The sequence below is a fragment of the Chionomys nivalis genome, chromosome 1 (assembly GCF_950005125.1).
Source record: "Chionomys nivalis chromosome 1, mChiNiv1.1, whole genome shotgun sequence".
In the NCBI taxonomy this organism is placed as follows: Eukaryota; Metazoa; Chordata; class Mammalia; order Rodentia; family Cricetidae; genus Chionomys; species Chionomys nivalis.
Genome location: NC_080086.1, coordinates 151,609,133 through 151,624,656, shown reverse-complemented (window position 1 = coordinate 151,624,656; position 15,524 = coordinate 151,609,133). Strand labels below are relative to the sequence as shown.

At 47.2% G+C, this 15,524-nt stretch overlaps 1 protein-coding gene across 3 annotated transcripts in view; it reads right to left on the bottom strand.

The window, feature by feature from the left end:
• The window catches only part of Dpp6 (dipeptidyl peptidase like 6), an 887,986-nt gene that overhangs the window by 559,642 nt on the left and 312,820 nt on the right, over positions 1–15,524 (bottom strand). The gene's annotated exons all lie outside the window — the stretch shown is intronic.

The window sequence follows — 15,524 nt, the reverse complement described above, 5'->3', positions numbered from 1 at the left end:
GTATTTGGCACGGATGTTGTTTATTGCTGATGGTGTTACTCATTAAGGAAATGTATTTCCCATCCCTCTTAAGAGTCACTGTGAATTCCTTCACTGAGCTAGTTCTGGTGTCAACAGAATATTGGTCAAATTCTAGTTAATTAATAGGAGATGCTGAAGACCCCCAGAGGGGCCAAGCAAACACTCTATTAGAAGATCCACCCCCAGCCTCAGCCCTGCTCTGCAAGCTGCTGCCCATGCTCCTGATAATAAATATTCATGCTGCACCTGCCCTTTCCTAGGGGAAGGAGGTGACCTGTGGTCAGACCACACACACCTCACTTTCTTCACCTTCAACCCAGCAGTCATTTCCCATGGAGACGGTCTGAGGGTGGAGGATGATGTCATGTGTCTGTCTGTCTCTCTGCCCCTGGAGTGGGCAGCTGGCTTGGATGAAACAGCTCATTTACTTCATTGATCCTAAGCATCTTCCTAGAGCAGGAATAATAAGGCCTTCTGGGCTCCCCTTTCTCTACTCTGCCTGGACTCTCAGCATCTCAGTCTGGGGTCCCCGAGCTGATTTTCTGTTGATTGCTAGACATCTGGAGGAAGGAAACACTTTAATTGCGATGGCCGTTCCTTGCTTGGAGGCAGGTCTCCCTAGGGCCACAGCCTCCTGTCAACCTCCAGCATCTGCCTCTGCCTCTGCCTCTGCTGATGCTGCTGATGCTGATGTTGATGCTAATAAGAAGAAACAGATTTGCTCACTGACAGCAGCTCCAGATGAGACTGGGCAGACCCTGCATCAGTGTGGGGGGTGATGTTGCCTGACAGTCATGAGACGGGCCGTCTGTCCCCAACAAGACACAAGCAGCTCCCGTTCTCATTGTGCCCACAGCCCTAAGAGCCAGCGGGTGTCACAGATCTCCAAAGTGGCCAGTGCTCCTGCGAGTCTAGTTATACTATCTTACACTCCCAACTCCATGTTTAAAGTCCCGCTGAATCTCAGTTGACTGTTCTAAAAATAAGGAGCATCCTAACTGTCTAGCAATATTTCATAGGGGTCAGAGAAAACAATTTATGCTAAGTGGTTTACAGGATTTAATGAAATGACAAAGTCACTCTGTGAACTGGAAATCAAGATTCTTCCTGCCAAGTCCACATACAGTTCATGTCAGATGGCCTCTTAGAGACAGCTCCAAGCCCCTGCAGGTCCCAGCCTCCGAAAGGGTATGTGCCTATGCCAGCTGCCCCAGATCACACCTGGGAAGCACTATGCAAGAAGAGTTGGTGAGAACCCCTGAAAGGAAAAGTCACCCTGGAAGGCTTCAAGTGTTAATGTGGAGCTGAGCTCCTCAAACCTCAAGATCTGGCTTAAAAGACACAAGCAGATCTGGGCAATTGCTCACTTGCCTTGGCCAGCACACACTGCTCAGCAAGTAAGTTCCTGGTGAGAAAGCAGATGCCAACTTAGCACTTCTAAGCAGAGCTCTGCTCGAAGCTCACCGTCACCCTTATCCCTGTGTTTAGGCAGAAGCTTGGTATGAACTCGAGCAACCTCTAGACATCATCGCTCAACATACCCTTTGCCAGTTTTCTCTCTGCAGCTCACCTTGGAGGTCTAGAAGTGTCTCTTTTAATGCCTCACTCTCCTCAATGACCCACACCCCATTGCTGTTTGGGTGAGCCCCCATCTGGCCTCTATCTTGTTATTACTGTCCTGTCTCTCTGTGAGGAGGGTGGTCTCCTGGCTGGCACTTTTCCTGAAATGTATTTCCACACTGTAAACAGATTGGGAGTGTGGGGACAAAGAGTCCCCTTCTCAAAGGCCACACACATACCCCAGCAACTTCACTGTAAATTCTCTCATTTGCTTCTATGCCTTTCATGTCCAGCCCTGGAGTAGACTTTGAACAGCTTCTTCATGGATGCTTCCTGCCTGGCACGATGGACTAGGTACCCCAAAGGAAATCAGGATAACTGCTTGACATGAAACTGTTTATAGCGACACTTCCATCATGCACAAATCTGTGGGTACAAGAGGAGCAACATATGCACATTTACACTCCTGTCTTTGCCCAAGAGGGCCTCTGGAACACAGCTCTCCAGACAGGTTCTAGTTTGCTTTCTGTTGCTGTGATAAAACATTCTGACCCAAAGCCATTTAGGTGATGAAACAGCTTATTTGGGTTACACTTCCAGATTACAGTCCATCATTGAGGGAAGTCAAAGCAGAAACTCAAACAGGAACTCCATGAAGGAATGAAGCTAGCTGGTTCATTCTCTGCCTTGCTCAGACCCATGCTCAGCTAACTTCCTTCTACAAACCAGGACCACATACTAGGAAATGGTACCACCCGCAGTGGGCTAGGCCTTCCTATATCAGTTAAGAATCAAGACAATATTTCACAGACATGAGCATGGTTCAACTTCATACAATTACTCAACTGAGCCTCTTCAGTTGAGTTAACCCATTTAGGCTGGGTTAAGTTGACAGCTAATGCTAACAGGGATTAGGCTACTATGCTTCTTGGAGTAGCCTTCATCTTCAATATGTCAGTGAGTGGAGACCATTGGCAGCTAGCTTGGTGCTGTCCCAGAGGATAGGAGAGAGAAATTGAAGATTTCTGTGGACGGTAGCAGGGAACAAGCCATGCTGAGAAACAATAGATATCCCGTATCTGGAGCCTGGAAACCACATCACTATTTCAGGAGGAGCAGAGTTAAGTGGGCACTAATGAAGTATCTTGCAGCTTCCTTTCTCTCCTTGTGGAATAGTACATGGATTAGATGATTTTGTTTATGCTTTTACATTTTTTTTGTGCTGCGATCACCCATTACCAGCACTTCCAAGTTATAGGAAGAAACTCTGAAGCAATGAAGAGACTCATTGAACATGACTTAGAGCTGCTTTCCAGAAAGAACTTAGAGACTGGTGGGCCAGACAGAAAGCATGAAGGTTAGGAAAGGCAGAAAGAGGAAACTCAGAGAAATGACTGCTCTCTGGGGCTGGCCGGCATCTGACCTCCTAACCCTCTCCCATAAACAACCCCAATAAACTCCCTGATTCACCATGTTAGACTTAGTGGTGTCCTTATGTAGACGGGTTCTCTATCTGGGATTAGTGGCCTTTGTCCATGCCTACCAAGAACAGCGTCACATAAGGCACAGCCTCCCTCCCTTGGCAGCTCACCCTGCTCTTCTGCAGGTTGGAGTCTGCACACCCTTGGAATGAAGCTCTGCACCACTCTTGGTAACCGAGGCAGCTTTGCACAGTTGCTGCTTTTTGAAATTTCTCTGATTGACAAGACAAAGCCCAGGATGAAAGGGAGCTGCATTGTGGAGGAGTTTAATGATCCTGTTGATCTGAACTGTAATTAGAGCAGGAAGAAGCCAGATTCCAGCTAAGAAATGAAGTTCATTTCAAATATCACAGGCTCTAGCGTGCTGTGGACAGCAGGGTTAGAAAGAGACCGGAATCAACACCAGTGAAACATCGACCTCAATAAACCACTAGAGAAGGACAAGCCAAATCTTCAACTGGTCCAGGGTGAGCAGGCTCTACTTTCAAATGCTGTTCATGTTTAGAAGTTCAAATGTTCCCTTTCTGTGGCATAAAAGTTTAAAAATAGCGAATTAAAACCATTACAAATTTAACAGGCATATCTACATAAAGGCATCATGGCAGTTCATTGTAGGCAATGTGTTATGACTATGTAAGAGCCCCTAAAGTAGGAGGTATCTAAATGTCAAGTCACTAGTGGATGAATAAAAAACATGATGGGCCCAGACAACAGACTGTCACTACCTGTATAAGGAGAAAACTCTGTATGAGTGTGGTGACACTTCTGTCATCCCAGCACTCAGGAGGCTGAGACAATAGGAATGAAACTTCAGGCCTAGCCCGGGCTATGCTGGAGGAAACTGTCTCAAGCTGGTAAGCACTAGAAATAATATCCAGGCACCTGTAAATACATGGGTGACCCTCAAAGAATCCTTAAAAAGGGACAGAAGCTAATCATAAAAGACCACACAGCCCCAACTAGGCATTTAATGCCACCAAGGAAAACTTCCAGTTACAGAGATGGATTACATGTTGATGAGCAAAGGAAACCATGGAAACTCCCTAATATCATAGGCTACTGTTACAGTTATTGTTTACTCTCTACAACGTGGTGGTAAGGCTGAAGACAACACGTACATACATGTCACCCAACACTGAGAACTTGAACAGGTGCCTAACTCAAAGTTTCACCCCTACTGAGTAATGTTCATGCCAAGGGCACTCTACACAGCATTGGAGGATAAAGATAATCATCACTATCTCTCAGGCACAAACCCTGTAACCTACAATAGTGATTTACCTGCAAGATAGCATTGGGCATTCATGGCACAAATGTTAAGGGAATAACCATTAATTCTCTGATTTGATTGAAGGCCCACTTTATGAGCTGGAGCCCATACCTGACATTGTTAAAATGGATGAGAATCTGACATTAACAGGTCATGGGCCTAGGAAGAAACTTAACACTCTTGTTCTGCTGAGGGAATATAACAATACAGTTACTCCTAATGATGACATTCTGTTAGACCTATAGATTAGCGCCTTAATCAGCCCTCATCAAAGAAGCTGCTTGCATTGTCTAGAGAATGAGAGACTTTGGAGTCCTAATGCAGTGTCTCTATGAAACCCACTCCCTGAATGAAGCGCAGAGGTCTGTGTAGAGGAAGCGGTGGAAAGACTGCAAGAACAACAGGCAATGAACAACTCCAAGGAAAATAATATCTTCCCAGACAAAGCAGAGCTGATCCACATTTGAACTCAGAGAGATTAAGGCTGCACACACAGGGCCTTCACAAGTTCAGGCCAGATGAGGTCCCAGCATTGAGAGACAGAAATAGACACAGACTCCGACTCTTAGCCAAGAAGCTATCTGCAACTGAAAGCCACTGACGTAGTAAAAATCAATTTCCTCCACTAACTTCTCATTGGGTATATTAACCATACCTCAGAGCAGGGTCCATGTCCAGTAACAGTTGGACAACACAAAATAATTCAATGGCATTTTTATGGACTTAGTTTGCTCTGTTTGGTTCTTTTGTTTTTTGTCTTATTGGTCTCTTCTTTGTATATTTTGATTTTTTGTGTGCTTTTTTGTGTTAGTGATGTTGTTTTGCTTTTGTCTTTTCTTGAGAGAGAGAGAAAAAATGTTGGGTAGGTAGGGAGGTAAGGGGATCTTAGAAGAATTGAAGGAAGGAAAAAACATGATCAAAATATATTGTATAAAACATTTCAATAAAAAAGTTAAAGAAAAAAAGAGACCACACAGAATGTGAGCTCATTTACATTAACATGGCAGGAATAGGTAACTCCACAGAGACAGCAGTAGGTGAAAGGCTGACGTAGGCAAGGAGAGAGTGGTTGGCTAGAGGATTTCTCTTTAGAAATGTAAAAACACGTGTTTATGCTTGCGCAATTCTGAAGACACTGAAAAAAATCATTGAATTATAAGCTTTAAAGGAGTGGATTTTATAGTATGCAAATTTTATGTTAATGAAGCTCTAAACCAAATGGGTTGGTCTAGATGGAGTCCCCTGTTAAGTTGGGCATAATTAGACACACTGAGCAGGAGGGAAGATGACCACATCACCTGTGGCCTCTTATCACATTTTGTGTAAATGTATGGATACAAATACAGACGTAGGGGACACACGTGCCAGGACAGGTACATATGGGCCAAGCAGCACACAATGTTGGCCACTGGATTGTCATCCGGAAACTGCCGAGACTTCCTTTAGGAGTCCCAGTGCAGAGTCTCAGCTGCTGTGTCATACAGGGTACCTGAGGAAATCTGAGCTGGACCGAGGGAGCTGGCAGGAAGAAGGCAGCCCTTAGGAAAGGGCGCTCTAGCAGGGATAGATGGTTGGATGCACTGACAGATAGCACAGTAGGACAGATGAACCCTACCCACTTCCCATTTCTTGCCTCCATAGTAGCCGCTTTCCTACTTTACCCAGACATCCCTGCTAGGAACCAAGAGCCACAGAGACTCTCCAGGGACTGATAAACCACACCTCTCACACGGAACAATAAGCTGCTCAGTTCACAGTGCAGTTTCAGGAGACTTGACATTGTAAGACAGTGCCTCCTCCTGGCACCTCCACATTTTCTAGAGAGGCAAGGGCCTAAGAGGTGCTCCTGCCACACCAATGAAAGCCTTAGTTGCTGCAATGGTCACTCTATTTCCCAGAAGCATTGATGACTGATGTCTATACGGGCAGTTCCCCTAAACCAAGCTTCCAGAACATTGGACTTGTTCCCCTCAGAGCTCTGGAAGCACATGTGTCTGTCTCAGAACTGAAGGGCAGGCTGAAATCCACAGGCATCATCTCTGTGGCCTGGACCTGTCTATAAGAGACTCTGCCCTGCCAGGCTCTGCAGGTCAGGCAGTTCAACCCTTCATTCTTAATAAACTCCTAAGGAAGCCGATCCCCAAACAGTTCTGAAGGACGGACAAGAAGGCTCTATTTAGTCACCCCATTGTCTGATCCCTTTCTAGGTCTGTCACATACAGGCTGTGGCAGGGCTCTGACATCGTGGTCTTCTGCTAGGTGTGAGACACCAGGAGTCTAAGCAGGGAGGCTATGAGGAAAGGGGAGGGCACAGAGACAACCAGTTATGTGGCGCTTCTCTGCGGGACTCTTCTAAGCAGGATGAGTATGGAAAGATGACCTAGGCACCTAAGGTGATGTCATCCCCACCCCTCAAACACCACTGCAGCAGCCTGTGCTGATCAGCCCTGCCTCTCAGCCTGGGCACTGCTGGTGGCAGTTCTGTGGAGCAGATGGGCCCCCTGCATTGTCCAACAGCCCTGTCTGCACTTCTGCCTAGCTCTAAGTAGGGCCTGAGCTGTGAACACTATGGCAGACTGTCCCCATCCTTCATAGGAGATCCCAACCTCGAGATCAGAAGTGGACTCCCAGCTCTGGGTGTTTGGACACATGTGTGTGCACCTGACTATGCTATCAGTTTCTTTTCCAAAGAAACATCCTACATTCTACTGCAGTACCTTTGGAAATACTTGAAGAAACAAATCCCATCCTTCACTCTTATAAAAGGCTGAATTTAAACATCCTGTAAAACGATGTGAAAGAAATGGGGTCAGATCTCAGCTTTTTTCTGTGAAATAGCCTAGCCACAAGAGGACAGCACAGATGGCAATCTAAGGTCCTCTGCTTTTGGGCCATAGTGACCTGCTACATGGATCATGTCAACCCATATGGCGCCTGCACTGATGAGTTTATATCCTCCCTCCTTTCTTATAGACACTTCGGCCACTTCCCGGTCACCTGCTTGCTCCATCATGTCCTTGGACTGGACACCAAAAGCCAGATGCTGAGTTCCAGGTGCAACTAAGCAACACAGAGAGTAGCAGACACCGCAGGCTGGAGAGGGTTTGCTGCCTACACAAAATCCCTACCGCATGAGCCGTGAGCAGAGTGCTGGGTTCCGTCACTGATTCGTCAGACTCGACACATGTTATCCTCTCTGGGTGGGGGCCCACAGGATGCCATAATTGAGGAATATTGTTCTTCCTTTGAGATTTTGTTAATGTCAACATGGACTGACCCAAGAAGGGTCCTGCAGATGAGCACTGTATCACCTTCCCTTAGGACCAGGTCCCAGCTCACATGGCAAACATTTCCTGTTTGCTTTCTCTTTCATTATAGTCTTCCAGGAAAAAAAAAAAGCTATGACTTGGCAGTTCCTTGATACTAGATTCCAGATGGGTAGGGTGTCTAAGTAATTGCAAGGTAAGTTTCTCATACCCTGTTCATTCATGTTGTTTTTGGCATGCTAACGTCCAAGGTGCCAATAGCCAACGACACGGCATCATAAAAATTCTACTTATTCTCTGCTTATGGGCAAGGTATTTCAACAGGTAAGTTCCAAATGGATGACAATGTGTTCAGATGTCTGCTAAGCATATTTCTTAGATGAACTAAGATAGCAAAGTCAGACTGCCATGGAGTGTCACAGCTCCTAAGACACCAGTGTTCCATGGAGACAGTTTCTCTGTGATGATGTGGATTCAAGAGATGCATGTGTAAAAGCCCAATTTACAGTCTCTCTTTTGCTAACAATTATAATACAAATCACACTAATAATATAATAAAGCGTTAATCAAAAAGATCTTTCTCCAAGATTTTGTTCTTGCCGGGGAAGCAAGTACAATTATCCCAGGTGTGAGGGGCTCACTGCAGCCTCTCATTTCCATCACACTGCTGTTTAGAGATAGCCCTCCCCCTGCAGCCCTCTCCCTGCAGCCCTCCCCCTGTGGTCCTCCTCCCCTGTAGCAGTCCTCCCCCTGTGGTCCTCCTCCCCCTGCAACCCTCCCCTGCAGCCCTCCTGATCTTGCAGCTCTCTTCCCCCTGCAGCCCTCCTCCCCCTGCAGTCCTCTCCCTGCAGCCCTCCCCCTGTGGTCCTCCTCCCTCTGCAGCCCTCCCCCTGCAGCCCTCTTCCCCCCTGTAGCCCTCCTCCCCCTGCAGCCCTCTTCCCCATGCAGCCCTCCTCCCCCTGCAGCCCTCTTCCCCATACAGCCCTCCTCCCCCTGCAGCCCTCTCCCTGCAGCCCTGCTCCCCCTGCTGCTCTCCCCCTGCAGAACTCCCCCTGTCTTATCCTCCTCACAAAAGCTCCCCTGTAATACTTAGAATTGAATCTCTATAGCTTAAAAGTGTTTTTCTGTCCTCTGTAAACCTTTTCTCTCTCTGTGTCTGCATGTCTATCTCTCTCTGTGTGTCAGTCTAACTGTCTCTGTGGGGGTGTCTATGTATCTCTTTCTGTGTATGTGCACATGTGTGTCTGTCTGTCTGTCTCTCTGTTCTAGGCATATTTGCATGTGTGTGGGCATATGGGCACAGGTGCACATGCATGTGTGTATGTGTTCATGAGGAATCTGGAAGCTGATGCCAGGTATTTTTACTAACTGAAGCAGGGTCTCTCATAGAACCTGAGGAGTCCCCTAATTCTGATAGTCTAGCTCACCAGCTTGTCCTAGGGAGTCCCCTGTCTCTGTTTCTGCCATGCTATGGTTATAAGTGATAGCTGCACCTGTCCGGCATGTTTGTGGATGCTGGGGATCCACACTTTGGTTTTCATGCTTGCACAGTGGATGCTTTATCCACTACACCATCTCCCCAGCCCCCCGCTTTTCTTCAGCGGCTTCCAATGCCTGAAATATGGTTAGAACTTGAATAAGTGTTGTGGAAAAACTCTACTATGCATGAAGCCTGAAATGCTCTCAGTGGGGAGTCCTCAAAGAGGGGCAGCTGGGAACCCCCAGAGTGTTTTAAGATCTGCAATCATGTTTGCATATAGGTTAGTCCTCCCCACCCCGCAGGTCTCAGTCCACATTCGCCGCCCTCATGCTGAGACCAACTGCAGCTGCTTCACCAGATGGAGCTGCGGAGGGAGGGAAAACTCTCACTGTAATCCCATCCAGCATCCGGAAGGCAGTGGACCGCCTGAATCAGCAGGCCCAGCACCAAGGGCTGGCTTCTGCCAGGATGTGTGTGGGGGTCTTTAGAAAGCACCACTGAGCAATGCACTGAACCAAACAGAAGGCAGAAGGAAACCTCGGGACATAAGGCTTCCAGAAAGAAGGGCCAATTCGAGGTCACACAGTCTGATAATGATGTTGAGAATATTTTGTTGACACAATGCTACTGAGGGGACAGGGAGTGTCACAGGCTACAGGGTATGATCCTGGGATGGGGCAAGCCGTGAGCATCCTTGTGAACAAAAATGATGTCCTCACTGTGCTACATAATACTGCTGTCTACGTCCTGGAGCAGTGACCCTCTGTAGACCTTATACAAGCCATCTGGACCAGTGTAGGTGAGTAATAAGGATGGGGAGGGAGGTACATAGGAAGGAATTTAAACTCATGCCCTAAAACAGCACATGCCCTTTAATGACATTTGAAGTTTCAGGAAAAGTTAAATATCAGTGGTGGTGGGGGAGGAGGAAACAAGATCCCCAGAATCAGCAGAGGTGGATGAAGCGGAGCCAGGGAGCTCTTACTGACACAGCACAGACAACACAAGGCGGTGCAGTTCTTCGCTGGCTGCCCCTTCCCAGAAACCTCTGGAATGGCTGGCGTTATCTTCCCAGTTTCAGGGGGTGAAGAGTGATGTGGGAAAGCCACATGTCTAAACGAGCAGCTCCTGGCCCTGGATATCTCACTGTCCTTCTGAGAATATTGCTGCATACTTCCAGTTCTGGTCTGTGACTAAAACATGAGTCACACATGTACAGGAAAGCACTGGAAATGGGTCTTTCTGTCCACCTGTTTCCAGGCCATTGTGGGCACCCAGATGGCTGAAGAGAGCCAGACAGTGAACCTCACCAGTTACCAGCTTGCCCAAACTCATCCGAAAGGGAGGCCTCTTGCCAAGCTCTTTGGGTCAGAGCCCAGATAGCCATCATGCAGGCTGGTGGTACACCATTGTCAAAATGCCACTCTCATCAGCTCCTGCAAATGGGCTGCCTTCAGTGGGATCCATCCGGGTCAGGTGTGATCAGGTGTGTGTTTGAGAGGCAGAGTTTGGGGTGTCTGTGAGGCTTAACTCATTGAGGAAACATGAGGCTGGGTTACACAGATCCCGGTTTCTGTGTCTATTGGAAGTGAACATGTGCTTCATGTATTCTAGAAGAAATTTTGAAAAGTAAAGGAAAATGTTAAAGTCGTCCCTCCATTCTTATGCTTATGCCTGTCTCATTCACAATAACAAAAGGACAGATGGGAGAAGGAAAGAATCGAAGGAAAGAAAGAGGGTGGGAGGATGGGGGGCAGGGAGGATGGGGGGCAGGGAGGATGGAGAGCACATTGTAAAGATGAAAGAAGTGAGGATGTGGAGACCTGGACCTGGGGACCAGCTGTGTTGGGTGTTCAGACTGCAAGCAGGATGGAGAGGGGAAAATATGCCTTGGGCCCTCGGTGTGTTCCTTGTTTCCTAGACACAAAACGGAGTCATTGCTCACTCACAACTCTGCCAAGCCTTCCTGCTTTCTGACTTCAGGTACCTAGATGTACAGACCTGAGAGAGGCTGCCTGGAGCAACGTGGGACCCAGAGCACACTAGATCACTGTAGATCCATGTGAGCCCCTCTGAGAGGGGGTTAGTCCAAAGAGATGGAGGGCGTGCTGCATAGTGCAGAACACTGCCTCCCCTGCTGCTGGAATGCTGGACGCGTGGACAGAGGACAGACTTTCTCTAACCCCTCTGCCTCCCTAGGTCTCTTCATGACTTACAGGAAGTGTCCAGGCCGGATAGAGAGGTGATGGGAGACTCTTCAGTAAGGTCATCCAGCTACAGTTAAACAGCCTGAGACGGGCAATAACTCCGACCTGTCTTCTTAGACCAACACTGAACAGCTGCCGCGGCAGCACCAGGCCATGGGCTGCAACGGACTTGGGGGATGACATACGGAGGTTCCCACCACCCCAGGTGCAGACAGAATAAATGGGTGAGTGCTTGGGTAAATAACGTGGAGGGTGGCATGAGACAAAAGATCAGACGCTCAGCTGCGTGAACACAAAGAGACAAGAAACACGAAAGTACATCCTCTTCAATTAATAAAATGCAAATTTGTGGAGCCTACCAACGATTAGGGTGGTAACAATTGAAACAGTGAGAGTTTCCTGAGGGATTCCTCTAGACTGCTGATGAGAACACAGATGCCGGTGGCTTTCCTAAGGGGCAACTTTCCAACACATAATGGTATGTTTCAAAAACCATGTAACTCTGACATGTAGAATGTATCGAGGTGTAGCTGACAATGGCAGGACAAGAAGGGGTTAAGATGAGCAACTGAGTCAGGGATGTGTGAAGATGCTTGGAACTGATTTCTGTACAAGACAGCAGGGCAAAAGCAAAAGGTCCTATCACTGTGTGTGTGTGTGTGTGTCTGTGTGTGTGTGTGTGTGTGTGTATGAATAAAAGAGCCCCTGTTTGAATAAACAAGTACAGTGGACAGGAATCTAGACTGAAATAAAACTACACGGGTCTTGAAAATTTCAGGAGCCTGTTATCTATTTATACTATGGATCACCTCTGATTTTCTTCTTTTGCTAGGGTGCTATTAATTTATTTGGCACATTGAGTTTTCTATAGTAAATGTATATTGATTATTCGAAACTGAAATGTTAAGTAGTTCCTGAGCTTGTCTGAGAGGTAAACCAACATCCCCTGTATCCCTCCACAGGACTACTTTTCAGGTTTACCTACAGCAGGATCACTGGACACATGAGCTCCAAGGAGCACCTCCATGAAAGACGGTTCCAGAGTCTTCCATACTATTTTAGCTACTTTTGCATTGCCATGGCAAAAAATCTCGACATGATCAACTTAAAGGAAAAAGGACTTCTCTTTTAGCACAGAGTTGAGAACATCCCAGTGGGTGCAGTATGGTGGGAAAAGCTGCTCACATTATAGTACCAGGGAGCAGACCAAGAGAGCACCTGGGCTTTACCTTTGGGTTAGTTACCTCTACTGCAGGGATAAAAGGCCGTGACAGAGGCAGCTCTTAGGAGGAAGGGTTGGTGTGAGTATGGTTTCAGACGGAAAAGAGCCCATCAGAGTAGGAAAGCGAGAGCCAGGGTGGTGGAGCAGCAAACTGAGAGCTCACAGTTTAAAATAGAAACACCAAGGCAGAGACAGCCAACTAGACATGACGCCTGTCTTTAAACTCCCAACCCCTCTTCCAGTGACACGCCTTCTTCCACAAAGCCACACCTCCCAAGTCTCCCACACAGTGTTATCATTTGGGGACCAAGCATACAAATGCCCAACACTGTGGATGGCGGGCACTTCTCGTTCAAACTACCACGATCCTATCTTTTGTTTTCTTCCAGCTAGTGCCCAGACTATGGGATAAGTCTTTGTTGCTTAGTCAATCCTGTCTGGAAATATCCTCACAGGGACAATCCACCCCGCTCCCCAAGAGGTGTGGTTTTCTACTCTTCTTGGCCTGCCTCAATCCAGTTGACCATCAAGACTTGCCATCACACCAGCAGTCAGTCAGGGAGGACATGCTTGTCACCCACAAGGCACTCCGCAATGGCTGCCCTTGTGATTTTGAGCACAGCAGGCTCTTCTTCATCCTCCTCTGGGAGTACTACCCAGCAGTCACTCAACTAACTCCCAAATACAGTTTACAAATGTTCCCCCAGAGCTGATCCTAAATCCCAGCAACACTCCCAGAGCTTTCCTTGGCCCTCTAACATCTCACCGCTACTTGGAATAAGACACACTAAAGTGTGTGTGTGTGTGTGTGATCCATTTGAAGAGGTCAGCTGACTGAGGAACAATCTGCTCTGAGGCCACTATGTGCCGGCGTATGGAGGACTAGTGAGGTTAGTGGGATCCCATATTTCATTAACTGACAGTGGACCATCAAATGGATGCTTTGTCGGTGAGATATTGACAAAGATCATTGTGAATGTCCCTCATCTCCTGTTCCACAACACTCAAGGGTTGGTGTGAACTAGTTTGATTTGTGCGTTTGGTACATTTTGAGAAGATTGTAACAAAAACAAAAGCAATGGCAAAGAAAGAGAGCTGGCATCACTGGGCCCAAGTCTCTACAGTGTTGTCAACTGTGTAAACAGTCAGAGCTGAGGACTTGGTGGGAGTGAATGGCCTGGTGTGAGTCAGTAAAGAATGGAAGCAAATAGATGCACAGATACGATTCCACAGAGGAGCAGTCACTCCCTAAAGATCGGATGGAGGAAAATCCCACCCCGTCCTCCATCAGAGGCAGTTGCTTCTGTGGCCTTTCTGCCCCACTTCTGCATACATTTGGAGAATTGGCTTGTTTACTTATTTTTATGTTCACTGCATGCTGAATTATGTATTCAGTTTGCAAACCTAAATCTCAAACCAAATAAATTATCCAGCGCCAGCCGAGCTCTAGCTTCTTATCCAATATTTAGTACCTTGTGCTGGTCTCAGTTCAATTCAAGTATTTCCGGCTTGTATACTGTATTTAAGTTGCCACCTCTATCACTAATTTAGGTCACTTAACAAAGCACATATGCAATGAATTAAGCATGAGTTCATTATCCATTTATCATGTGGTGATCCTGGCCGCTGTCCTGGGACTAAGAGGTCTTTCAGTTTGAAGCCACAAACAAACCGAGTGTTTTGAATAGGCAATATCTCATTAATTTCATAAATGTGAACTAGACTCCACATCCATCTTGTGCTGTAACTTTAGGCTTAGCTGCTCATGATGGGTCCTAATGAAGCCAACAAGGTCGATTTTGCTTGAGGGCCAATCTGTCTTTCGCGAGGGCCCGTTGATGAATCTGATACAAATTGTTGCTAATTCCTCTGGTCTTTGGTGATACTTGGTAAAGATTTCTGTGATTCCTGACTGTGATGACTTCGGAACTGTCATGGTTGGGGAGTCTCTTTGCTAGGGAACCAAGACATGAGCTACCAAAGGTTTATTCAAGCATGACAAGTCATGTCCTTTAAATTAAGCTCTGACAGAAAATCAGGCGCAAATGAGAAGCAGAGGGTTTGTCTGGGTGGGAGGGAGGAGAAGGAAGCTGCATGCAGCACACATAGGGCTCTGAGGAGCTGGGGTCACCAAGGCATGACCCAGTGACCCTTCCTCAGATCCAGATGTGTCCATCCCAAAAGAGTCTGAAGACAGCTGCATGGCAAAAATTCAACGCTGAGACACCAGGCTCTGGGGACACAGACAGTGAGAGATGGCAACACAGCAGTAAGCAGAACACTGCCTATACCCAGAGTAAGCAGGCAGAGTCCTCGCTGTCTCCACCTGTGAAATGGCAACCCACACTGAAGAGGGGCAGTGAGTGACTCACAAAGCACATACGGCGCTTCTGTAGCAAGCTGCCCTTTCTACACAGCGAGGGCTAGTGAAACTCTAACGCACGGGAAGGAGGCAAGCTGACTTCTTCAATAGGGCGAGAAAACATCCTCTATTATGTTTTCTATTATGTCCATCTGACGTGAGTACCTTTCCACAACGGTGCTTCAGCCAGTGATGGCCCCCTCAACAATGCACCCCAGAAAGCCAGGTCAGTCTGCAGATAACCCCGAACCTCTCAATGCTCAGATGTGACATACTCACCCCAATCACTGAACTCAGCAGGTGTGGATTCAACTGTTCCCAGAGACTGTCAACAAAGACCAAAGACAAAAGTAGCCTCCATCCAGCCCTGGGACTAACTGAACATTTACAGACCTTTACACTGAAGAGCCTTTCAGATGCCATCTAATGGGGTCAGTCCAAAATGGATGTAAAGAAAGCTGAGAGCCAGAAGGTCTTGGAGCTTAAAGCACTTTAGTTAGGTGTTAACCGATTATAATCTGTCTACTTCCAGGAAGGCTTTGAAGCATTTCTCCAGTCACTTTGGTGGCTCGTGGTGTCCCAATCAGAAGTGAATTTATTTTACCTCCGTAGGTGAGCTCTTGTCCAGCACCTGTGGAGCGCTGGGTTTATTCCC